General features: G+C 46.4%; 1 protein-coding gene across 2 annotated transcripts in view; it reads left to right on the top strand.

The window, feature by feature from the left end:
• The window catches only part of Kazn (kazrin, periplakin interacting protein), a 908,996-nt gene that overhangs the window by 360,320 nt on the left and 522,688 nt on the right, over window positions 1–25,988 (top strand). The gene's annotated exons all lie outside the window — the stretch shown is intronic.

Genomic DNA, 25,988 nt, shown 5'->3' with positions numbered 1-25,988 from the left:
ACTCATAAACAAAAAATGAAAACAAATATGCTGGTAAATAAAAAGAAATTCACATGGAAAAAATGAGGAGAAAAAAATGGGTTGACTTTGTTGCAAGGTCAAGTGGAGTTCTAAGTTATGAATAGCCTGTGAGGGCTGCAGCGTTTACAGAGGACTCAGCGTTGATCTCAGGGAAGGTGTCTGGTCCAGGAAAGAAAGCTGAGCCAGGACCAAGGGAAAGAGGTCCTAGCAGAGCCCCTGTGTTTGCTGCATAGAGTAAGTCTCGTGTCTTCATGCCTCTGGAAGAGAATCCAGGGCCTTGTCTCTGCACAGGAATTCAGCTAAAAACAAAGATATCTCAAAAAAAATAACCCCTTGTCATGATTTTGCATTTTCACAATAATGCCTGACCAGTCAGCATCAATGTTAATCCTGCAATGGCTGGTTCTGGCACTCTGTGGTGGGGTTTCAGCGAAACCATGGCTCCTATCATTCCTGGCCCTCCCGCCCCCAGCACTCCCTGTCTGGTGCGCAGGAGTCAGTCACAAGATGGACATCAGGACTGAAGGGCAAAAACGGGCAACCAAACCATGACTGGAAAGTTCTCTTTCTCACATCCACAAGCTAGATGAAGGGCTGGGAGACAGCAGAGTCACGGAGGTGGAGGGACGAGCCAGTTGAGCGAAGGAGGAGACAGGAACGGAAGTTTGACTCCTGGCAGAGTTGTGGGAAGGAATGCGGAAGATCTTCCCTCGGAAAGAAAGTCCTGATGCTGTGACATCACCACGTCCTGTGGCTCAGCTCTGAACATGCAGAGCTCTTAGCCCAGGTTTGTGTCCCCTGTAACCTTCCCTCGTGACCTTTTCACCATAGCAGACCGAGAGCCGGCCCAGGAGGAGTGGGTGTGGTGGGCAGCTTTTTACCAATATAACGATATACCCGAGACACTTAGCTTACAAAGCAAGAGAAGTTACCATGTCTGGTGAGTTGGCCCATTTGCTTTTGTATCTATAATCAGGTAGCATCCCAGGGTAGCCACACACGACAGAGAAAAACTGGCCACCTCATGGCCAATGATAAAAAGAGGAAGAGGAAGGGCTGGACCTCTCACTGTATCATCCAAGGATGCCACACCAAGGACCTAAGGACCTCCAAACTTCCCACAACTTCCCAATAGTGCCACCCTGGGGACCAAGTCTCTAATACAGGCATTTGGGGAACATCTAAGAGCCTGACTATAGTGTGGCTTGAGGAGTTTGGAGGTGGGGTTAGATGACTTGGGTGAGGCATGCTGGGAAAACCTGGCTGTTAATCAAGGTCAGCAGGGACAAGCTCACTGTTTGTTCTGAGTCTGGGACTCCTTTCTTTTACTTGTGTGTTCTTCTCTCTCTATTGGACAAAAATTCGGGGGCTTCCACACATCCTGAGTCTCTGAAGTTCCCTCTCTCTGGAAATCAGAAAAGAAACCCATATTGTTTGTGGGACCTCACAGACCACCACTGGCCAGGGCAGGGGGCGATGAAACTTGGCACTCTGGGTAAAGCTTGAGCCTCTCTGAACAGTGTTTCTGAGTTTCCAGGGCCTTGGGATCACCTGGAGCCTTGTGAAAATATAAACCTGCTGGACCACCTCTGGCTCCAGCTCAAGTGGTGTGGGGTGCATGCATCCCTACCAAGTTTCCAGGTGCTGTAGATCTCTCTCAACCCACAGAGGGCCACTTTGGGAGCCCTTTTTTTCATGAAAGGCAAATCAACATGCTCCAGGCCTCTGCTCTCACTGGTTCTCCAAACGCCAAGTACATCTTAATCCCATCACGTGAAAGCATCTTGCTTGACTGAAAGCCTGCTCTTAGAAGCCATAGATCAGCCTACCCTGCAACAGATGAGATAAATTTGAAATTAAATGTGGGTGAGGGCTTATGCTTGGGGAATATTTGGCAGGAGATTAATAAGCAATAAATTGGAGAGTTTGGAGGTCTTGTCACTACCCGTCAAATCATCTCAGTGCCCAAGAAATCCACATCCCTGGAGGAAATAGTTTCTGGTACCAATTTGCAGTTCACGGAGCCCAGGAGGAAGTGAAGAAGCCCACTCTGCTTCTGTTGGTCTCATCAGCATCAATAAATATGAATTGATGTCCTAAAATGCATTCCAGGGCTGGGAAGTCTCAGCCATCCAGGAGACAGGGATCTTGCCATCCAAAAAGGCCACATTCTAAAAACAACACCAAAGAGCAGGAGGATTTCTCTGGGAGGCCAGGAAGGCATGTGCCTCATGAAAGATGCAATTGGTGTTTCTCGAAGGCAGTGGGCCTGAAATACACAGAAATGAATGCTTTCGTAAACGAAGTTAAATTTTAAATGCATGAGAGGAGCCAACTGTTTAAAGGAACCTGGCAGAGAGTTGCTCTCCCTCTACCAAAAATAAATAAATAAATAAATATAATCGTTTAGCAATGAGAATAACCACCGTCTCATTTATCAACCTTATTAGCAGCGATTTTTCATTTTGGTAGATTTGGGGTATCTGAAAATGCATGACAGGACTTTTCTACATTCTTACTTTGGGAAAAAGCAAATGACAATTTTGTCTTTGAGATTGTTAAGTATCTGTGTGTGTTTCATTGGGGCCATCAAGGCTGTCCCTCGAATTCCTCATAAGTTCTAATACTATTGAATAATGATGGAAGCCCTGTCAGTCAAAAGTTGTTGAAAGGAGCTGCTTGTTCATCCCGGCCACCCAGAACCAAAATAATAACACAGAAACTATATCAATTAAAACACTACGTGGCTCATTAGCTCTAGCTCTTAATGGCTAACTCTTTCATATTAATGTAACCCATCTCCATTAATCTTTGTATGGTCATGTGGCTGTGGCTTACCAGCTAAAGTTTCAGCATCTGTCTCAAGTGGGGCTATATGACTTCTCCCTGACTCTGTCTCCTTTCTCCCAGCATTCAGTTTAGTTTTCCTTGCCTACTATTAAATAAATAGGAAAACACTTCCTATTAAATAGGAAAGTTTTAACATTAACATAGTAAAATTACATATAACAAAACAGGTATCAAGCAAGAATTATAGTTACAATATTTATATCTACTTTATCTTTTATCACAACTAAGGAAAACTATAACTATAAATTCTTCAACTCCATCAAAGACTCCAGAAGGATATAATATTATCATGTAAACAGGAATTACATTGTAAGAAACTTCCAAAAAACTCTGGAAATGACAGAGACATCTCACTGCCAAGACAGTCACCCAAAGTTAATTGGTGCTGTCAGGAGCAGTTGTCCTTTTTTATTTAAACAGAAAAGGAGAGGTGATGTGGGATTTCCTTCTACATGCTGTGATTACCATTAATGAATAAAGAAACTGTCTTGGCCTGTTGATAGGGCAGAACTTAGGTAGGCAGGGAAAACTAAACTAAATGCTGAGAGAAAGGAGGTGGAGTCAGAGAGAACCCATGTAGCTCCACCAGAGATGGGCACTGGAACTTTATCTGGTAAGTCACATCTTTGTAGTGATACACAGATTACTAGAAATGGGTTAAATTAAAATGTAAGAGCTAGCCAATAAGAAGTTAGAGCTAATAGGCCGAGCAGTGTTTTAAATAATATAGTTTCTGTGTGTTTCCTTTGTGGCTGAGTGGCAGGGAACCAACAAGTGGGCCTCCCTCTAACAAAAAGTCAATGAAAGACTATTAAATATAGGAGATGGCATAGTCAGTAAAGTGCTTAGCTTACAAGCACAAAGATCCTAGTGTGATCCCCAGACAGTGCAAGTGTGTGTGTGATTTTAATGCTTATAACCTTGGTATTGGGGAGGCAAAAGCAGGCAGATCCCTATGGTTCACTGGCCAGCCAGCACAGGTGAAATGAATTGGAAAATTCGAAGCAAAAATGAGAGATGCTGCCTCAAAACAAAAACACAAACAAAAAACAAGGTAAACAGTATGCAAGAATGTAGGAGTGACAGGCAAGGCTGGCCATCTGGCTTCCACATGCATGCACACCCACACATATAAGTACACACACAGAGACTGTATATAAATGTTTCTATAATTGCAACATTGTGAATGGTTGAATTGAGTTGGCCACATTGTTTGTGAATGGGTGAATTGTATTAGCCACATTGTTTTGAACTTTGCATCTTTGAAAATTATTCATCCGAATACAGTAAACGTGGCAAATTTCAGGCCAGGCTTCTCATCCTCCTCATCTTCCCTGGGTGTTCTTGGATATGTGGACTATCCTGAACATTGTGGGCTATTTAGCAGCATCATGACTCAGCTCATCAGATGCCAGTGATACCTGTCCAATTGTAACACCTAGAAATGTCCCCATTTGTGACAAACTAGACTCCAGTCAGGGACTGGTACTCTGAAACTAAAGATACTTTCACACAGTTAACACTTGTTTTTCTCAGACAATTCTGTGTTGTTCTCACAAAGTGAGGTGGACTACTTGAGTAGAATCTCACTCTGGTTTATTGCACATTGTGCCACAAGTAGCAGGGAAATTAATGGGTTATTCATTTATTTAGTCATTCACAAAATATGCATGTCTTCTTGGCCAGGTACTGAGGGGTGAGCAAGAACAGTGAGGACCCTTCCCTGTTGTGGAATATTAGTTTAAGATGTGTTGCATTTATTTATGCTGTCGAGAAATTTGCTTTAATGGTGCAAAGATGTGTTGCATTCTTTTATGTTACATTTGTTTAGCTCTGTGAAGCTGTGTTACTTTGCCTGCCTAAAATACATGATTGGTCTAATAAAGAGAGGAACAGCCAATAGATTGGCAGGAGATGGATAGGTGGGGCTGGCAGGCAGAGAGAATAAATGGGAGGAGAACTCTGAGAGGAGGAAGGAGGAAGGAGCAAGAGAACAAGGAGAGGAGGACACTAGGGGCCTGTCACACAGCCATCTATGCAGTAAGAATGAAACTAATATATACAGAAGAAGAGGAAAAGGCCCAGAGGCAAAAAGCAGATGGAATAATTTAAGTTAAGAAAAGCTGGCTAGAAACAAGCCAAACTAAGGCCAGGCATTCATAACTAAGAAAAATTCTCTGTGGTATTTATTTGGGAGCTGGGTGGCAAAGCCCTCCAAAAGAGCAAATGAGTAGAGTCAGAAGAGCCATGGAGTTAAAAGAAACCAACTACGTTTCCCCTAGGAAGACGAGGGCTCCTAGGGACACACAAGAGTACGAAGGATAAAGTACAAAACACATCTGCATCTCCTAATGCTGGGATTGCAGATGCAGGGCATGGCACCCAGCTTTACCAGTGTGATTCACCCTTAGTGTGAATACTAGGGGTGCACACTCAGGTTCTCACACTTGTGTGCCACGCACTCTACCCACTGCGACATCTCCTCAGCCTCCCTTCTTCCCTTTTATCCAACGCAAGCCCCCAATGCGTTGCATGAGACCTATCCCCCTTGGGGCAGCCAGATGCTTTACTCATTACTCTGACTCAAATGCTACCCCCAACTGAAATGTTATCCCAGACATACTTGGAAATCATGTCTAGCCAGATAGATGTCTGGACATCCCCCTGCTCTGGAAAGCTGATGGGTAAAATTAACAAGGGTCGTCTAGTAACCCAAGCAGAAGCCATGTGAGTCTGAAGCCCTGGGAGACAGACATGGTATAAAGGGTTCCTTCTCCATCCCAACGTGACGTGCATAGTGACAAAACAATGGCAGATTTCCTAGGGAATGTGATGTCTTCATGAAGAAACACAAGCCTGCTTGACCTTTGCTTGTCCAGGCTGTTTCTTAAATGAATCTCACATAGAAGTAGAATCTATAATACCAACTTTGCAAAACCATCCAGGTGGGACTGCAAACTGGCATGAGCCAATTTGACATGCATGCCTATTCTTTTTGATAGCTATTGTGGTTGCCAATAGCTGGGGGGGGGGGTCTAGAATTAGCTACTCTGACTGGCCATGTAAGAAGATAAGCATATCTTAATTTAAATCTTGAGAAACCTGCAAACACTGAACTGCACAACTTGTGCTAAGCACCACAAAAATCCAGTTGCCTGCCCTTTAGATGCCCTGGCCAACCCTTTTATTAATGCTCACCCCACACAAACATGAGGGCTTTCGGAAGAGAGTGGGCTCTTCTCACCCTGAGCAGCAGCCAGCCAGCCCCTTCAAACCATTGGCTGAATGTAGTGTTGGCTAGACACAGAGCATTTATACAAGATATGGGGTTCAAGTCTCAAACACCATCGCTATTAGAGAAATGGGGCTTAGATTTCTTAGCCAACCTGTTTTGTCTTGACTCACCATTCCCTTGGTGAGAACCCGGGTCTTAAATCCATTGTGATAAATAACAAGTCCCATTTTCATCAATGACAGCTCAATCCCAGGTTTGAGCTCATTAGCAACCCCGCTGGTATTGCTCATGGTTCAGAGGAACAAGAATGAAGGGACTCTTTGTGTGTGTGTGTGTGTGTATTGAAGAATGGTCATAAAAGCATCAAATAATCTGCTGAGTTCTGAGGTGCTTTCCCAGCAATGGATGTAGAGAGCTGATACATAGGCAATGAAAGGTCTTTCAGGGACCAGATGACATAAACCACAGGCCAGAGTCGTCAAACACAGGTCCAGATGGCCAGCGGTTTCAGGGCTCAGTGTGAAGTGGCATCACAGGGAAGGGAATCTGCACATGACCTGGACCCTGGGGATAAAGCTAAAAGTCCTCGGCTGTGGATAACTTCCTGGACAAGTTCATGATAAGCAGCTGGGTGAAGAGCTTAGTGTGTGTGAGTCCTGTCTGCCACAGAGAAAGAGTCTCCTTTAACAGTCCGTGTGTGTGTGTGTGAGAGAGAGAGAGAGAGAGAGAGAGAGAGAGAGAGAGAGAGAGAGAGAGAGAGAGAGAGAGAGGGAGGGAGAGAGAGAGAGAGAGAGAGAGAGAGAGAGAGAGAGAGAGAGAGACACACACACAGAGAGAGAGAGAGAGAGAGAGAGAGAGAGAGAGAGAGAGAGAGAGAGAGAGGAGAGAGGCGCTGAATCCTTCACTGTTCCTGTGTGTTAGGTAAATCTGTGGTCCTGCTGTTTGTGTTAGATTGATACATCCACCTGTTGTCATACATGGTAGTGTTTTATTTGCATAAGCAAACCTGGTTTTTGTTGTTGTTTTTTTCCTTCCTTCCTTCCTTCCTTCCTTCCTTCCTTCCTGTCTTTCTTTCTTTCTTTCTTATCAGTCTGTGCCTCCTGGTTTGTGTTAAACAGATGGCCATTGTTTATTTGTACAGACAAGACGTAGCTCCGTTTTGCCTTGAAATGGAGGAAACTATTATTTCACAGAGTGGGTTCACTCAGAGCATGGCTGGGCTGAGAGCGTCTGTTCTCTGCATTAGGGAATAATTCAGAACTGGTCATGGGCTGATCTCCACTTGACCCCGGGAGCAACATGTGTAGGTAACTGCGGGTGTGACGATTCTACACACAGTCCCCCCGGTATGCACGCAAAAGCAAGAACCCCCTGGAAATGCTGTATGAAACCTTGGTTGTGTGCAGCTCTGTGGCGTGAGTTCATGCAGAGATGTTTGATGTAACCAGGAGACAGAGTAGAGAGCAGGGCAGCGACCTGAAACCTCTGAATGAGCACACAGGGGCTCTTGGGTCCCATGGGAGTTTGCCTGCTTTGACCATCATCTAAAGTGTGCAATTAGGGCAGGGGATGTAGCTTCATTGGCAAAGTATTCCCTTTTCGAGCACAAGGATATGAATTTGATCCCTAAAACCCAAGTAAAAGAAAAGCCAGGTGTGGTGGCACATGCTATAATCCCCAGCACTGGAGAGGCCGAGTGCTGGGACTCACCATCCAGCCAGCATGGCTTAACGGATGAGCCTGAAGTTCACTGAGAGCCTGTATCTTAAAAATAAGACGGCTAGCTTCTAAAGGATGATCAGATGACCTCTGGGCTCCACCTGCATGTCCACGTGTGCACAAACACTATGGTTTTTTAATAGAATAAAGCTAGGGCTAGAGACGTGGTCCAGTTAGTAGAGCCCTTGTCTACCATGCACAGATCCCTGGGTTCAATCCGCAGCACCACATAGACTAGGCATGGTGACACACATTTGTAATTTCAGTTTGGGGGAGGTGGAGGCAGGATGATTTTGGAGTTCAAGGTCATCCTTGGCTACAAAGCAAGTTTGGGGCCAGCCTAGACTTCATGAGACTCAACAAAACAAAATGAAATACAATAATAAAAAAAGAAAACCTTGTGTAGTTAGCATTTGAATGTTCAAGGCGCTGTGTACCCACTATAGCCAGAAAGAACTAGATTCTCTGAAAAAAAAAAAAAAAGCTAAAGTGATATCAGTCGGGCATGCATCCACATAATCTTGGGTGAATCCCACAATCATTCAGCACCACATGCTCTGGTTCAAAGACAGAACCCAGACGCAATGTCTAGAAAGCGCTAGAAAAACACATGGAGGACGGCACATGGAACATTGAATTCTGGGTGCGGAGTCACCATAGCAAAGCGACCCACGATCCTCCCATGGGATGAAATGGCTTTTGCCTCACACAGTTCATACGCAGAGCAGATTCTCCCAGGCTACATAATTAGTTTGCTGGGGCACGGCACCAAAAGGGAATCATCTGGTATCAGGGGCTTTCCTGGGAACCAGACGTTCATGTCATCTCTTATGCTAGAACAGAATCACTTCTTGCATAACCACGGAAGCAAAGTAGCAACTCTGCTCTCGAGTGGCGTCTGAGGGAAAGAAGCCGGAACATTTTGTTGAGGAGTTTAAATAGAGCACTTTCTGAGATTTTTTGGAAGCCGTGTGGACTGAAGAAATAGTACAGGCAGGAAGCAGCATACTCTCTAAGGCTTTGGAAGCTGCCATGGCTTCATTTGATTATGCCTTAAGCACTGTCTGCTCAAGAAGTAACAATGTGGGGGGGAGGGGGTTGCCTTTCAGCAATCAGAGGGGGCCAGGCACAGGGGCCACCTCGAAAGCCCATGCATGATGGGAACAATCAACTTATTTCCCCTCTAGGTCAAGAGAAATGCTCTCCATGGCACGAGTCACTCTCTCAGGTTGAGCAGTCATTCCTCCATGCTGGAGACCAATCCCCGCAGACTCCTTCCTTGAACGCTCCTCACCTTTGGTTCTGGATTGACCTCTTTGGTGCAGGCTCTTCAGTGGCATCCCCAGCCTCTACCACCTGGTGCCAGCAGCTTCCCCTCCCCCAAAGGGGAAGACTAAGAGTGTCTTGACACTATCAAATGTCCCCTGTCATTGTCTCATGGAGTCATTCAGTTAATGAACATTCAGCAAGTCTCTGCATGTGCTGGACACAGTGGACTGGGACCCTGAGTGATGGCTCCCCTGGGAGACGAGCTTCAGGGCATGCCTTTGAATGATTATCTAGATTTGGCTAATTGAGGTAGGGAGGTCCCAGACCACATTCAAGGGAGAAAGCATTCACCTCCTTCTGCTTCCAAGCTGGGGGTGCCAAGTGACCATGTGACCAGCTGCCTCACGTTCCTGCCACCATGCCTTCCCCAGTATGATGGACTGTTCCCGAGAACTGTGAGCCCAGAGAAAACCTTTCTCCCTTGGATCGCTCTTATCAGGACATGTTCTCGCAGCTGCAGAAAATTAGCTAACACACCCTGTTTGGGGGTTCTTAGGGCCTCAGATGAGTGCTGAGGTAATAAATAAATAAACCAACAAAGAAGACAATTATAGAATTTCTCTCATCAAGGACTGATATGTTTCACGTACGGGATTATCAGGAATACAGATAAACTTCAATTACTTAATCTTCACTATCAACGTTAATTTGAATCCACCTGTAATCAAAGGAAGATAGACATGTTCTAAAATGTGGCAAATAAATCTAAACTTACTTTTCCCAGCTGCCAGAACAGCATCTACTATGTATAAGTAAACGGTGAAAAAATTCTAATTTAGGTCAGTCACAGACTGTGGTGGTTTGGCTGAAAATGGCCCCATAGGTCCACAGGGAGTGGGAGTATCAGGTGGTGTGGCTTTGATGGAGTAGGTGTGGCTTTCTTGCAGGAAGTGTGTCACTGGGGGTGGGCTTTGAGGTCTCAGATGCTCAAGCCAGGCCCAGTGTCTCCCTTTCTTCCTGTGGTCTGCTGATCTGGGTATAGAACTCTCAGCAACCTCTCCAGCACCTTGTCTGCCTGCATGCTGTCAGGCCACCCACCGTAATAGTAATGGACTAAACCTCTGGACTGTAAGCCAGCCCCCATTCAATATTTCCTTGTAAGGGTTGCTGTGGTCATGGTGTCTCTTCACAGCAATAGAAACCCTAAGACACAGATGAAGCAGCCACTATGGGCTAGGCATTGATCTAGCTATGGAAATGAAGCATGAAGTAAAACAGACAAGATCATATGAGTCTAGAGGAAAGACAAAACAAGGGGCTGCTGATGTGGGTCAGTAGGTAGGGTGCTCACCCTGCATGATAGAAGCACTGGGTTCGATCCCCAGCACCACATAGCCAGGTGTGGTGACACATGTCTGTCCCACCAGCACTCAGGAAACGCAGGCAGGAGGATCAGGAGTATTGACCTAGCATCAGCTACATGGTAAGCTTGAGAGCAGCCTGAGCTACATGAATGAGTTCCTGTATGGAAAAAGAAATGAAGCAGAAAAGGAGATAAATAAGTCGTGTGGTCTGCAGTGTCGCCTTCTAAGATGAAAGCAGACATCTTTAGGAAGTCGGGATTCTAAAAGTCTGTGGGAGCTGAAACGCCATCTCCACCAGAAGGTGGCATTTGCGTGAAGCCGTCCAGGAGAGGATGGAATGATTCCTGTCAGGGGCTGCAGAGAGAGTATTCTCTGCAGAGGGGACAATGCCTCCAAACCCAGGGGGAGGGTCATGGGTGCAGTCCACACCAGGCAGTGGAGTCAGAGGCCAAGATGAATGAGCGATGTCTTTTTTCATGCGTGCGGTTCTGACAGAGCCTGGACATGGGGCAACGTAGAATGCACTGGAATTTATTGGCTTGTAGTTCTGAAGACCGGGAAGCCAGGATCCAAGCACTGCCATCCAGGAAGGACCTTCATCATCCCATGAGGGAAGGCAGAAGGGCAAAGGGGCCCACAGGGGATGAACTTGCTCTTTCTATAACAGTATTAATCTCACTCATGAAGCCCTCTGGCTTTGCTGGCTCTCATAGGTCCCTCCTTCTTCTTCCACCGCAATAGATACTCAGTGTTAGCATGGCTCTGGGAGAAGACAGATTAAAGCAGGACAGGTAGTGATGAGATAGGTTGCTGTGAAGATGCTGGACTTGATGCTGAGATGGGTACCTTGGCAGTCCTATGTCGAGGGACGGAGTCTAACTGCAGGTCTGAAGTCAGCACATATGTGGGTAGGGAACTAGGGCCCTGGAATCCAGGGGAGCCCTGGCCTTTTCTTTAACCTCTTCTGCTATTTAGTCACTCTGTGTGTGTGTGCACGCGCACGTGTGTGCATGTGTGTGTGTAGGTGTGTGTGTGTGTGTATGCACATGCATGCGTATACATATGCACACCCCTGGAGACCGGAGGACAGCATCAGGCATTGTTTCCCAGGAGCCATCCTTATTTCTTAAGTCAGGGTTTCTCACTAGAACCACGAAAATCTTTCTTTCTTTCTTTCTTTCTTTCTTTCTTTCTTTCTTTCTTTCTTTTGTTCTTTTTTCTTTTGTTTTTTTTTCTTATTTTTGAGACAGGGTTTCTATGTAACTTTGGAGCCTGTCCTGGAACTAGCTCTGAAGACCAGGCTGACCTTGAACCCACAGAGATCCATTTGTCCCTGCCTCCCAAGTACTGGGATTTAAAGGCATGCATCACAACCACCCAGCCCAAGCGCTAAAACCTTGCATGAGTCTCAGGGATCTGAACTCAGACCCTCCTGCTTGTACTGCAAGCACATTAATTAACAAGTGAGCCATGTCCCCAGCCTCTCAGCGACGTTTGCGACATCCTTCTCAGAATCCAACTCCAAACATTTGCATTCTCTTAATCATCTTTCTGCTTAAAATACCCACTCCTTAGCAAACTCACTTCATCTTTGTATCTTCAGCCAGAATCCCCTGGACTCTAATAACTACCTGCTGAACCTTGCCTCTGAGACATCTTATATCAAATCATGGAAGTGTCCCCAGCCTGCTCCCTCAGTCAACAGTCTCTGTTGGCAACCTGTCCCTCCTCTCCTCCTCGCCTATGATAGGTCAGTGACTCTAATGGCCCTGCCATTACAGAAAATTAGTTATAAAGAAAGAGAAAGCCCCAGGATTCCATCCTGCAAGTCATTGATGAAAATGTGCTCAGAAAGCACAGCCAGACCCTTACGGTGTCCTCGGATTGGTACACTTGCTCTTTTCCTCACGCTAGGGCTGGGGGTATTCAGTAAAATTCTTTCCCTACCACTTGTACATTCCTATGTGAGCACACACACATACAGAGAGAGAGAGAGAGAGAGAGAGAGAGAGAGAGAGAGAGAGAGAGAGGAGAGAGAGAAGGAGGGAGAGGGAGACAGACAGAGAGAGAGAGAGAGAGAGAGAGAGAGAGAGAGAGAGAGAGAGAGGAGAGAGAGAGAGAGAGAGAGAGGAAGAGAGGGGGAGAGGGAGAGAGAGAAGGAGGGAGAGGGAGACAGAGAGAGAGAGAGAGAGAGAGAGAGAGAGAGAGAGAGAGAGAGACTAAGAAGCAGCAGAGGATAGAGGAAGGACCCAGCTCCCCTGGAATTTGCGACATCATCCCCCTGCCTCACAAGAACAGGTCTGGAGGATGGCACCACCATGCACTACTCCATTGCTCCAGCACACTGCGGAGGCCACGTCCCAGCAGCCACCGCTCTACCCATCTGCCTGTGTCCCATCCAACCTTCAGATGCTCTTCAATACTGGTCTTTGAGAGGGGATGTGGGCTCTCCCTTGGTGCCTGGGAGTCAGGCCCCTAGAAAAGGCCACCTCCTGAAGGCTCTGGCAATTGTGTCATTCCATGGCATAAAGACATGATCCCTCCCCTCTGGAGATATGGGGATCTATCTTCCACACTGGAAGCACAATCTGGACCCTCACTAGACAAAGGAACTTGCCAGCACCTCAACCTTGGACCTTCTACCCCTGAGCCTTGTAAGCAGTACATTTCTCTCCCTTATAATCCAGCCACTCCACGGTCATCTGTTACAGGGGTGTGTGTGGACTAGACAGCTTCTGTTAGAATCACGAAAGACTTGATAATATTGTCTCTGCAGCCTTCCCTTAAATAATGTCTGTAGATATTGCCAAATGGCTTCTGGGGTTCAAGGTTGGCCCATTGAGAATTACTCCTTTAACCCAGCTGAATTACAGAAAAACTCAACTTCCAAAAGATGTGGTGATATTGCCAGTTGTAGGTGGCACAGGGCAACGGCTGCAGGAGTGACATGTGGCACCCTCCAGAGTCTCTGCATTTTAGCATTGATGGACAGATGTTTTTCCAAAGTCTCCCAAGATCCCATCGCTACCAGTCAGTGTCTGAATCAGGGCAAACCACTGCTTATAAAAGTCACAGAAATTATACCTGTAAAGTCCCCCAGATAAAGGGAAGATTTAAAAAATATCAAAGTAGTTGGTAAGCCCTTTAAGTGAATACAAATTGCACAAGGAGAATTAGTGGTCTGCTGTAAGGGTCTGGTGATCAAAGGCAGGCAGCCCTAACTGGCATTTGTCTTTTACTGAGCAGCGCTTCAGCTTTTTGGTGTCCCCCTCCCCCACCTCATCAGATGGAAGGGTACAAGAGATGCCGGTTTCTTATGGTGAGGACCTCCCTATGCAGGGGCTCAAGACAGAGGTGGGCTCAGAGAGTACAGCAGTGCAAGAATACTTGCTGACTTCCCATTTACAAGATGAGAGAGCCTGGAGGGATGTCAGGAATGCCAGGTGCTCTGGGCTGGAAAGAAGGCTCTGTCTGTAATGTGCTTGTGGAGCAATTATGAGGACCTGAGTTGCTATTCCTAGTACCATGTAAAAAGATCCTGTAACTCCAGCACTGGGGACATGGAGGCAGGAGGATCCCTGGAGCTCATTGACCAGCCCTTAAAGCCAAAGTGATGAACTCCAGGTTCAGTGAGGAGACCCTGTCTCCAAAGAGAAGGTAGAGAATGGTCAAGGAAGTCATCTGGCTTTCACACACTCATGCACACGCCCATATGAACATGTGCACATGCGTATGCACACACATCACACACACACACAAACACACACACACCAAATGGAGTGTGCTCTTACATCCTGGGAACCCTCTTTTATAGCTGTGAATTTGGAAGGCAATTTTCTTGTCAGCATTCATCTGGCTATGACTATTTCAAGTTTCCAATAAACAACAGAGGAACCTGGGATCAGGCAGGAGCAGTCACCTGCCCGACTCTGGAAAGGAATAAAAGAGTGTGTCGAAATTCAAGTGTGGATTGTATGATGATGAGTACTGCTCTTTGATTGATACTCTTATTATTTTTATAACCCGGAGGCTTCCAGCATTATCTCAAAGGACCCTCACAGTCCTCCTGGAAAAGGGTGGGAGGTGATACTTGTTATCAGCACTATTTAAACAGCAAAGTTAAGTAGCTTGCCTAGAACCCTGGTACTGTTCACCACTGAATGGCCTTCCTGAGGGTTTCTCTGTCCTATCAATGAAAGGTGGGGACTCCTGGTTATCTGAGCTGACCCTGGCTCAGCTGGCACCTGCATTCCTTATCATGTGGGATATTCAAGGATGCTCTGAGACACTTCTGCTTTATAAATGTGGGAGCAGCAGCAAATTGGTTTCATTGCTATGTCCAAAGTAACCCACTGGCGAGGGAGAGAATAAGAATGTGCCCCAGGTCTGTGGACTCAGCAGCCGCTCTCAGTGTGGTCTACTTTGCCCTTTGGTGATGGGCTCCACCCTGGGCCCGAAGCTGTTGGAGGAAAACGTCAACTTTGCTCACTTTTGTCATCTCAGTTCTAAATGCTGGGACTGTTGCAGGAAGGGCTGGTAAGGACTGGGGAATGAAAAAAAGAGATGGAGGAGGGAAGGGGGAGAGCAAGAAAGGAAAGAGATAGAGACCCAAAGAAGGGACACAGAGAGAGATGCAGAGAGGAAGAAAAGAAAAGAAGAGGGGAAGGAAGGGGAGGGTAGAGAAGGGGAGGGGAGGGGAGGAAGGGAGAGGAGACAAGAGGAGAGGAGATGAGAGGATAGGAGGAAGAAGAAGAGTCAGAAGCCAGTCTCTGTTTGATATATATATATATATATATGATTTTCGAGACAGGGTTTCTCCGTAGCTTTTGGTTCCTGTCCTGGAACTAGCTCTTATAGACCAGGCTGGCCTTGAACTCACAGAGACCCACCTGCCTCTGCCTCTGCCTCCCGAGTACTGGGATTAAAGGCGTGTGCCACCACCGCCCGGCTTCTGTTTGGTATTTTTTATCAAGTCCTCCAATGAAACAGAAAGGTGGCCATGGCTTCTCCCAGTTGCTACATGAGTGAATGAGTAAGTGACACCACAGATTCTAACTCTGCTTTGAAAAATGGGAGACATCCTGACAAGCCGTAGGTGGTGTGGTCCAATCAGATCACTGAGTTGCGTTTACCTAAAACTTCAGACTTCAAAGGAGCTGGAGTTACTATGTATCCAGCACCTTATAGTCTTACTGTGTATCCAGTACCTTGAAGAGTTACTATGTATCCAACGCCTTGAGTTACTATGTATCCAGTGCCTTGGAGTGTTACTGTGTATCCAGTGCCTGAAGAGTTACTATGTATCCAGTGCCTTGAAGAGTTAATGTGTATCCAGCACCTTGAAGAGTTACTATGTATCCATCACTCTAAAGAGTTGCTATGTATCCAACACCTTGAGTTACTATGTATCCAGTGCCTTGGAGTGTTACTGTGTATCCATCACTTTAAAGAGTTGCTGTGTATCCAGCACCTTGAGTTACTGTGTATCCAGCGCCTTGAAGGGTTACTGTGTATCCAGCACCTTGAAGAGCTGCTGTGTATCCAGTGCCTTGCATAGACTCTCATAGCCTCTAGGGGTGCAGGAGGGGTGGGAATGTCCCCTGGATTCAGAGAAGGGGCTGATAGCTGTGTGCCTATAACTGCTCTTCAATTGTCACACAAAAAAAGGATCAACTTACCCCAACTCCTCTCCTCTGGTTTTTCAGTTCCCCACTAATCCCCAATGCCCACGTAATCATAGATCCAACAACAAGCCTCAGGAATAGAATAGCCTTGACTCAAAAATATCAACCTCTAAAGGAAACTGTAGTGGAGCTAAAGGGTCCACTCAGAGTATCTCATGGTTAGAAGAGAGAGACTTAGGATATTTAACCAGATGAAAAAGCAGTTGGAAGTGAGCACTGACCAATCAGAGAAATACCAGGCACAAGCACTCCACCGTTAAGATCTCTCTATAGGACAAAAGTGTTAGGCCAGTGTACACCAAACGTGAGTCCTCGGTAAAGATACCATGACGCTTCCAGAGAATTCATCCTAATGGTTTCTAACCAGCTGGAGCTCAGATAAGGCAAAGCCCCAGTCCCTGCCATGCCCTTATGGCTTAGACATATGAGCATCCCCAAAAGCTGGTGAGATGCCCTTTTCCCAAGGCCAACATCTAACACCCCTTTCACTCTGTGAAAATCCCAGGGTGTTGGCAAGGTCCTCCCAGCAGGCTCATCCCCTTAGCATGTGAGAGATTTCCAAACTATTTTGACAGATGAAATTGCAGATAATTAGCTTGGCTCTGCCAACTTGAAATTACTGAGGATGATTTCTGTGGCTGTATACTTGGGTTTCTGAGAGACAATCTAAAACCGAGAAACAGGCCAGCATTATCCTCATCTTACCCCTCCAACACGTCCTTACAAGCATGGAAGAAAACTCTGGTCATAAACCTCCATGATAAAGGCAGGGGAAATATGCCCCTCCATTAGGACTAGGCAGCCTGAATCTGCTCAAGGCAGCAAGATTGAAAAATTGTCCTTGCTTATAAGCCTCAGCGTACGCCTGTAAGAACGTGATGTGAGAATCCAGCTGCTGCTCAGGCGACAACACCTGCAGCCTCCTTTCACAGACAGCTACAGCCGCAGACACTGTGAATCCCTGGCTCCCAGACAGCACCAGGACTTCTCTCCTGGGAAGTAAGTTTACATCAAAGGAGATATCGGCGGCCACACACCCCTCTCTTCCCCTGCTTCTGACCTGGGAATCAGGGAGTCTGGGTACAGACTTGTGAAGCCTTCCCTAGCCTCAGAAAGGTACACAAACAAACCCCACTTCTGCCTTATGGGCCGGAATCTCTCTCCTCAGAGTCCCTGCCATGCTATCTGGCACTGGAGCCCGATCTCTCCACCAAGCTGTTGTCTGTCTGTCTGTCTGTCTGTCTGTCTGTCTGTCTGTCAGCCTGTCATGTTACTGGCTCTATTGATGGACTCCTTACCCCCAACGGTCCAACTCAGCACCCATCTTGAACCCCTCCCTGAGACTTTTCACAGCCATCATAGTAGCCAGATGGCATCTTCTCAGCTCTGTGGATCCCTTCTGACTCGGAAACAGATGGGCATCCACAGGGTAAAGTGGAGTCTGTGGACAGTCCTCTCTCCATCTCTGCTCTGCCAGTGACTTCTGGGATAAGGAGCTGTGGAAGTCTGCTTCTTTGGCTCACAACTGCAGTCAACGCACGCATTGATATCAAAGCAGATTGACAGCTGTCATGACCCCCATCACTCTTCCCTGAGTCAGCTCCCCTTACCTTTGGACAATGTTCCTTCTGTGAAGTGAAGGTATTTCCCTCCCCTCGGGCATCCTAGTCAACCCAGCGCCTGTAACAAATACTGCACACTGGGAAACCTCAACACCAAACATTGCTTTCTTTCTTAATCTAACTTTATTGTTTTGGGTGGGCATGTGGAGGTCAGAAGATAACACACGGGGTCCTTTTCTCTGATTCTACCACGCAAGTTCTGGAGACCTAACTTGAGTTATGAGGCCTGGCAGTAAGGACTTTATCCACTGAGCCATCTCACCAGCCCCAACAGACATTCTGTCTCACCGTTCTGGAAGCAGGGAGTCTGAGATCATTGTGCAGACACGACAGGGTTTCTAGGAAGGACCCTCAGCCTGCCTTGTGCATGGCTACGAGCCTAGTTAGTCACGGTTACTCCCACTGTGAAAAGACACCATGATCAAAGCAACATGATGAGGAGAGGAGTTGTTTGACTTACGCTTCCACATCACCGTTCTTCATCAAAGGGGGTCAAATAGGGCAGGCACCTGGAGGCAGGAACTGATGGAGAGGCCCTGGAGGGGGACCGTTTTCTAGCTTGCTCCCCATGGCTTGCTCTGCCTGCTTCCTTATAGAACTCAGGACCACCATCCCTGGGGTGGCCCCATTCTCAATGGGCCTGACCCTCCCCTTATCAATCACTAATTAGGAAATTACTCGACAAGCTTGCCTACAGGATTGCAGGTACATATCACCAACCCTAGCTAGAAACAGAGATTTTGAAGGAATACCGTTCACTCTACAGATGATACTTCCATTACCCCACCCCACCCCAACACACACACAATATTGTAACATATTTCCCATATTGGGCCTTTAGTAAACTCTGGTGCTCTTAGACCACCTGGGCCTGGAACAGGGACAGGTATTCACGAGCCACCCTTCACTCACATATCTCTAGTTAACTCCCACTGGAGTGGTCCTGGCCATAGGAGAACCAGGGAGAAGGAAACTGTCTTGTCGAAGAGTAACATGAAGCGAATTAGTCGCGAAATCCCACCATGGGTGAAGGTTAAGCTTGCCAAACTGGGCCTTATGTGGTGGTCCTGCTTGTGCTTAAAACGTCCCACAGATCACAGAGGTGTGTTGTGGGAGCTCTATCAGTTTAACCAATGGCATTTGGAGATGACCTGCCATGAGTCTGATTTTCTCTGATGCATGCTGGATAAGACCTGAGGCCATTCGGGGGAGGGTCACCCTCTCCCCCTCCCCCTTTCCCCCCCTCTGGGATGTAGAAGGCTTCTGATGTACCATTCGGTGACCTGTTCTGGAGATTTCTCCATCCTTTCATGGTGGACAAAGAGGCAACAGCGTCACTTCCCACTGTACCTGGGAGTGTGTGTGTTCCTTATTTCATTCCTTAGTGAATAAGTTTTCTTCCCAGGCATCTGTGGATTTCTTGCAATAGAGGTATGGGACTAGAACCATCCTTTGATAATCCCCTTTCCAGTCTCTCCATTCAAGGAAGTTTTGTGTCCAGGTATCTGCATTCTACAATTGTAAGCCGCCTGAGGTCACAGAGGCAGGCGCCAGGCTGGGCCCAGCACCTCGCTCAGCCTCTGAGGTAGCCCTTCCCTACCACTCTCCACTGGGCTGAGGTGGCACAGGTTACTGGATAAGCTGCACCCTTGACTGTAACCTGTATGCTAATTGTTTGTGCTCAAAACAATGAACCTCTGCTGTAAGCCTGGAAGGAATTTATTTGGTCCATTTAATCCTCCATAAATGTTGCCTAGCGGCTGTCTCCCAGACCCGGCCTCTGCTGCACAACTCCCCTCTCCCCATCCCAGTTGTAGCACATGCAACAGCGTCTCTTGCAGCTCCTTCCAGATGTGGTTATCTCCCAAGAATTAACATCAGAAATCAGTTAAAAATAAAAGTCCTTTCCCCCTCCCGTTCACGCTATTTCTGTCTGCCTCGGGTGTGTGTGGTTGGGATGTGATGAGTGCAGTGTTCCTGCCGTTGAGGCAGTCACGTGACAAATCCATAAGAGAAAGGCAGACCTAGTGTGCAAATCCAGAGGGGTCAGTTTGCACCCTGAGCAGTGAGATACAGATGCTGCAGATACGTCCAAGTGCACTGGTTCAAGGCTGCCTGGGAGAGCCTCAGGATGAGAGAGGCCTCAGGATGGTGAGGGGTACAGGAAACGGGGTCAGGTAAGGTCAAGGAGGCTACAGATTTTGAATGAGACTTGAGTTCCTGAGAAATTTTTAAAGTAAGAATGGAGAGAAGATTCCAGGTAGAGAAAATGGTATAAGCCTGAATTACGTCAAAGGTGCTTTCCCCCTTTGTTTGCATATTTCTCGTGTGTGTGTGTGTGTGTGTGTGTGTGTGTGTGTGTGTGTGTGTGCAAGGAGCTTTAGTGGAGATCAGAGGACAGCTTGTGGGTGTTTATTCTCTTCCTTCACCAAGTGAGTCTCGGGGATCCAACTCAGGTCATCAGTCTTGGTGCTAGGCATGTTTATCCACTTAGCCCTCTTCCTGGCCCCCCAAAGTGGCTTTTATCAAAACTTCCAATAGGCAGATCCTTTACTTTCCTTATGCAAAATTTTCAAAAGAAACTCAAAATGGGAATCAATTTTAGAAGGGTCCTGGCAGGACCTTATCGTTAGAGGCCATTCTCGCTTTGTTCTCACTTCTGGGACATGGTGAGCTCTTAAATAAAGTGGTTTGATAAGATGAATCCAAGAGCTTGATGAAGCCAATGCTCTGTGACTAATGAGTGTAGTGATAAGAGCGGCGGGGCTGCGTCCCCAGCACCCCGGCTGCCTGGCTAGCTTATGCCCGAAATAACAACACACAAACTGTATTCATTTAAACACTGCTTGGCCCATTTCTATCTAGCCTCTTCTAGGCTAATTCTCACATATTAATTTAGCCCATTTCTAATCATCTGTGTTGCACCCCAAGGTGTGCTTACCGGGAAGATTCTAGCCTACGTCCATCCTGGGTCAGAGCTGAATCGCGTCTGCCCGGGAGAGCGGAGCATGGCGTCTCTGTCTGAGGCGTCTTACCTCACTTCCTCTTCCTCCCAGCATTCTGTTCTGTTTACTCCACCCACCTATGTTCTAAGCTATGAGCCCAAGCAGTTTGTTTATTACTTAACCAATGAAATCAACAGATTGATATATGACACTCCCACATCAAATGAGCTTCATCCTGCAAAGGCTAGGATGGTGTCACTCAGCATGCCAACTGATCAAAGGGAAATGGTCACATGATGTGTTCTGTAGCTCTTGAGAGACTGGTCAATAAACCAGTATTAGTATTCATTCTAAACTTAAGAAAAAAGAAAGGAAGACAGAAGGCAGAAAGAAAGTTCTTATTAAGTGGAGACCAGAACTAAGAAAAGGAACGATGCTCCATGGTAAATATGGTGGTATTCCAAAGACTTTCAAAAACATGCACCTGCCATTCCATCTATTATTTAGCATGATGTTTGCAGTCTTTGTGCTCTTAAGAATGTAGTGGCATTTCATTTGTATTTTAATAACTAAAGCTTTCCTGAAGATCTGAGAGTAAACAGTCCCACTGGTCAGCCTTACAGACCAGGTAGTGGTAACACACACCTTTAATCCCCACAGACACATTAGTTACCATAGAAACTGGTCAGTGCGTGCCTTTAATCCCAGTGGTGCATGCTTTTAATCCCAACCCTAGAGAGGATTATAAAACAGGAGGATATAGCTCTCAGATGCAGTCTCATTCTGAGATGCCTGGAGGCAGGATCACCATTTCGAATTGAGCTTGAGGTAAGAGTCAGTGGCTGGCTGCTTTGCTTTTTGGGTCTTCAGGTTGAACCCCAATTTCTCTTCCTGAGATTTTATTAATTGTGCTTCATTTTGGCCCCCAATTTTTGGGACATGAATTTATGAAAAATAAGAAGGAGAAGGAAACAGCACCCTTAGTATCTGTGAAAATTAGGACCATCTATATTAAAACCCAAGGAGAGCTGTACATAAAAACTTAACACTTAAAAGAGAACTCAAAAAAGTATATGGGCACAAGATCCACAGTTTAAAAAAAGATCTATAGCCTTTTTCCATAGGCAGGAAAATATATTAGGAAATAGAAAACCAAATAAGAAAGCTGCTATTGGTGTGTGTGCCTTCCCTCTGCGGCCACTTTGTCGCATTGTGCCAGTTGTGGAGGTTCTACACTGGAGTCTTTGGGGTTTTTATGTACAGAACCATATCATCTGGAAACAAAGGGACTTAGGCTTCTCCCTCCTCTGCTTCTATTTCTTCATCTTCTCTTGTCTCACTGTGACAGCTAAGACTTCAAGCAGTATATTGAACAGGAGAGAGTGGGAATTCTTGCCTTGTTCCTGATTTTAGTGGAAGGGCTTTGATTTTTTTCCCCTCCATTCTCGAATGTCAAACTCTGCATAAACCCAAAGAGTGGGCATGTGTGCTGAGAGCCAGCAGTTCCCCTGAGGGTCCTGAACTCCAGACATCTCCCCCATGCTCATAAGGAGATGTGCTTCGTGGAGAGATATTCCCGGCGCTGTCCTTAACCTGGGAAGGAACACAGTCTCAATGTCTGTGAAATACCCCCTATGTCTAAGCTGCATTATTTCATTAAGGAGAAAAGCTACTGAAAATTCTCCAAAGCATGACAGTGAGTGACAGCAACCTAGACAATCACAGGATGAAACATGGGTGAAAAAAACGCACTGCCCTTGGCATGTTTGCTGATAGAGTAATAAAGAAAGCTGAAGTGAAGAACACCCGGTACACCCCCCTCCCCCAAAAGTCATAGCTACCTGAGCTCTTTCGTCCCACAGCTGAGATGAGCATGAAACAAATACAGCAAACCCTCACCAAGTGCCAAACGCTCCACTGTGTGCCTTGTATTTTTCTGTTGCATTAAGGGAGCTAAGAAACACCGTGTGCGTGGTAGATGCAGTGGCTGGCAGTTGTGTGCATAAAAACCCGCCTCCTGAATACAGAGAAGACAAAACGTGTTCAGCTCAGAACTCTGCACAGACATCTCAGCGCAGCTCCAGGCCGAGTGTTGTCATAACAACAAATGGTGATGTGAAATGTAGATTCTTCCTTCCTCCTGATTGGAACCCTGGAGGACTGCAGGGTGCTTTGTGTCGGGGATGAGCCTGTTAAAGCTCAGATGTGATCTGAGACATCAGTTGTGTGCCTAGCAGGAAAGAGAATGTATGATGTATGAAGTCCAAGCTGAGAGTCCTGTAAGATTTTAGGGATGCTTGTCCATCCTGTTATAAAGTTTTCACACTTAAAAATCCCCTCTGCATCTAGCAGTCATGGAATAGTACCTTCCTGCTGTACTGAAGAAGCAGCAAGCTAACGGCAGTGCAGGCGGCGCAGGCGCACAAGTTCAGTGGCTAGCTTCGCTACTCCCTAGGCTTACATGGCTTGGGCAAGTGTAGAACCAATGAGGTGTGTGCATGTCAAGAAAGGAAGTACCTAAGCATGTGTATGTATACAGGTGTGTGTGGGGGGGCAGATCAAAAGCGTTATTTGTCCATCTTTCTGTTGATTGGTTGGCTTGTTGGTTTGTTTTTTGAGACAAGGCCTTAGAATCTCACTGTAGACTAGCCTGGACATAACATCAATCTTCTTGCCTTGGACTCCCAAGTCCTAAGGAGGGAGGTTGGAGGTGTGCAGACATACATACACGGGCCACGCTCAATCTCTATTGCCATTTCATAGAATGCTACCTTTATTGTTTTATGAGACTGTTTTTCTCATTGGCCAGAAGCTTTCCAGTTATGGGATACTGATTAGTCAGTGAATCCTGGCACACAACTGATGTCTCGGATCACATCTGAGCTTTAACAGGCTCATCCCCGACACAAAGCACCCCGCAGTCCTCCAGGGTTCCAATCAGGAGGAAGGAACCTCCTTGGCTTCAGACGATTCTTTATAGAGAGTTGGCGCATAATACTGGGACATTTGCACACCTTATGATCTTCTGGGGTTTCTGGGGTAGTGACAGGCTAGAGATCCAAGATGGCAGATGGGGGAATTCTAGTCCAAGCTGGCCAGCTCAAGAAAACCCCAAGGAAGACTGTGGTTTTAAGTCTGGAGATCATTAGACAGAGGAATTATCCTTTACTTGTAGAAGGGCTGACATTTGGGTTTTTGTAGATCGCCAAGGCAGGCAGATTCCTTACCAGCATCTCATACCATTGGTTCTTAAGTCCAAGGTCTTCTCATCTTCCTTCCTTTGCTTATGGCTGGCGACTGCAGACTGAGCTTTTCCTCTTCCCAGAATTCTCCTAGTCTAGTTACCCCATCTATACTTCCTGTCTGACTTCCAGCCTATCAGCATTTTATTAAACCAATATAAGGGACAAATCTTTACCCAGTACAAAAGCGTTATCCCAGAGAGATTCCCCATCACCCCTTCATACCACCTGAGTTCCATTACCATTCCCTTGGAATCTCACTCCTAGGTGAGGAAGTGTTGTCCACCCATGGCTACTGGAGAAGAGTCGGTTTTCTTCAGAGACACCACCTCTGAGAGGCTACTCATGCTCCTATAGATGGTCCCGCACACAGGCTCATGCAGACAGTACCAGCGGATGTGGACCCAGTGCGTTTGAATTTAAAGGGCACATGAAATTAGTTAGAAGGGAAGAATGGTGGAGAAATGGGAAGGAATGGGGAGGGGGTGATCAAAACACATATTCACGAATGAAATTCTCAAACAGTGAGAATAAGTGTTTGGCAGAACTTAATGAGCATGGTTTTTAGTTCTTACACTGATGTCTGAGAAGATGAAAGTGATTCTAAGAGCCAGGTATCAAAGAAGAGGTGAGACCCAGGAGCTAGGGATTTTATTGCATGAAAGGATACAGTAATTGAGGTCTTGGGTTTGAGAGAAAGGGTGATGGAAATAAAAGCTCCACGTGATGTCAGGATGCTGGAAATGCTAACACTGCCCACCCCATAAAAGATGGTGGAGAAATGACTTAAGCACTCAGTGTGAGCTCCAACTGTCACACAGTATCTAGAATCACCTATAAAGAGAGAGTCAGTGAGGCATTGTCTAGATTCAGTTGGCTTATGGGTAAGCCTGTAAGAGATTTTTTTTAATTGACTTAATTGTTATAGGAGGACACAGCTCACTGTGGGCAGCACAATTCCCATGGTGGTGGTGGTGGTAGTGGTGGTGGTGGTGGTGGTGGCTGTGGTGGTGGTGGTGGTGGCGGTGGTGGTGGCTGTGGTGGTGGTGGTAGTGGCGGTGGTGGTGGTGGTGGTGGTGGTAGTGGCGGTGGTGATGGTAGTGGCTGTGGTGGTGGTAGTGGTGGTGGTGGTGGCTGTGGTGGTGGCTTTGGTAGTAATGGTGGTGGTGTCCTGAACTGCATTAGAGTGGAGAAATCGAGATGAGCATAAGCAAGTGAGCTTGCATGCCTCCATTTTCATCTGCTCTTGACTGAGGGTGTGATGTGACCAGCGGCTTCACGCTCCTGAAATTCCCTGCTATGACAGACTGTAACCTGGAATTCTAAGGCAGATAAACCAATGTTCCCCTAAGTCACTTTTTTTTGTCATAGTATGAAACTAGGTCATTTAAGAAGATGAGATGTTGAGTTGCTTGGTCTAGGTCCTCTCAAAAAGAAAATGACGAAGCAGGACAGCTGGCTCGGTGGTTAAGAGAACATACTATTCTTGAAGAGGATCTTGGTTCTGTTGCCAGTTCCCTTTGACATGTCAGGTCACAACCACCTGTAACTCCAGCGTCAATAGAGCTGATGCCCTCTTCTGGCCTCCATTGGTACTGCATGCACATGGTCTGCACATAGATGTAGATAAAATACACACATAAAATAAAAATAAAAAAGATGATCTAGAAAAGCTAACACTAAGAACTCACTCTGACACCAGTTCAAGGTTCAAATCTATACTACCCACATTACTCTAGAATCCAGATCTTGAGACGGAAACTAAGCAATGACATTTGTGGAAGATCAAGAAGAAACACCAGATTGCCAGAGGTGTTCACTCTCAGCGCGTGTCACACAGAACTCCCATGCTCTGCTGGGAGTGAGCCCTGCCCTGCTGTCCAACTGAAACACACAAAGAATTGATCATGTGTAAGAGTCAAGAAGGATAAAAACCAAAGCCTGGCCTTTCCTCCCCCAAGAACTATCTAAAAGACAGCAAGATTTATTTAAAATAATTAAAGTCATAAAGCAGGTCATTACAAAACAGATCATGAC

This window comes from Microtus pennsylvanicus, chromosome 13, assembly GCF_037038515.1.
Source record: "Microtus pennsylvanicus isolate mMicPen1 chromosome 13, mMicPen1.hap1, whole genome shotgun sequence".
In the NCBI taxonomy this organism is placed as follows: domain Eukaryota; kingdom Metazoa; phylum Chordata; class Mammalia; order Rodentia; family Cricetidae; genus Microtus; species Microtus pennsylvanicus.
This window is presented reverse-complemented; position numbering and strand designations above follow the sequence as displayed.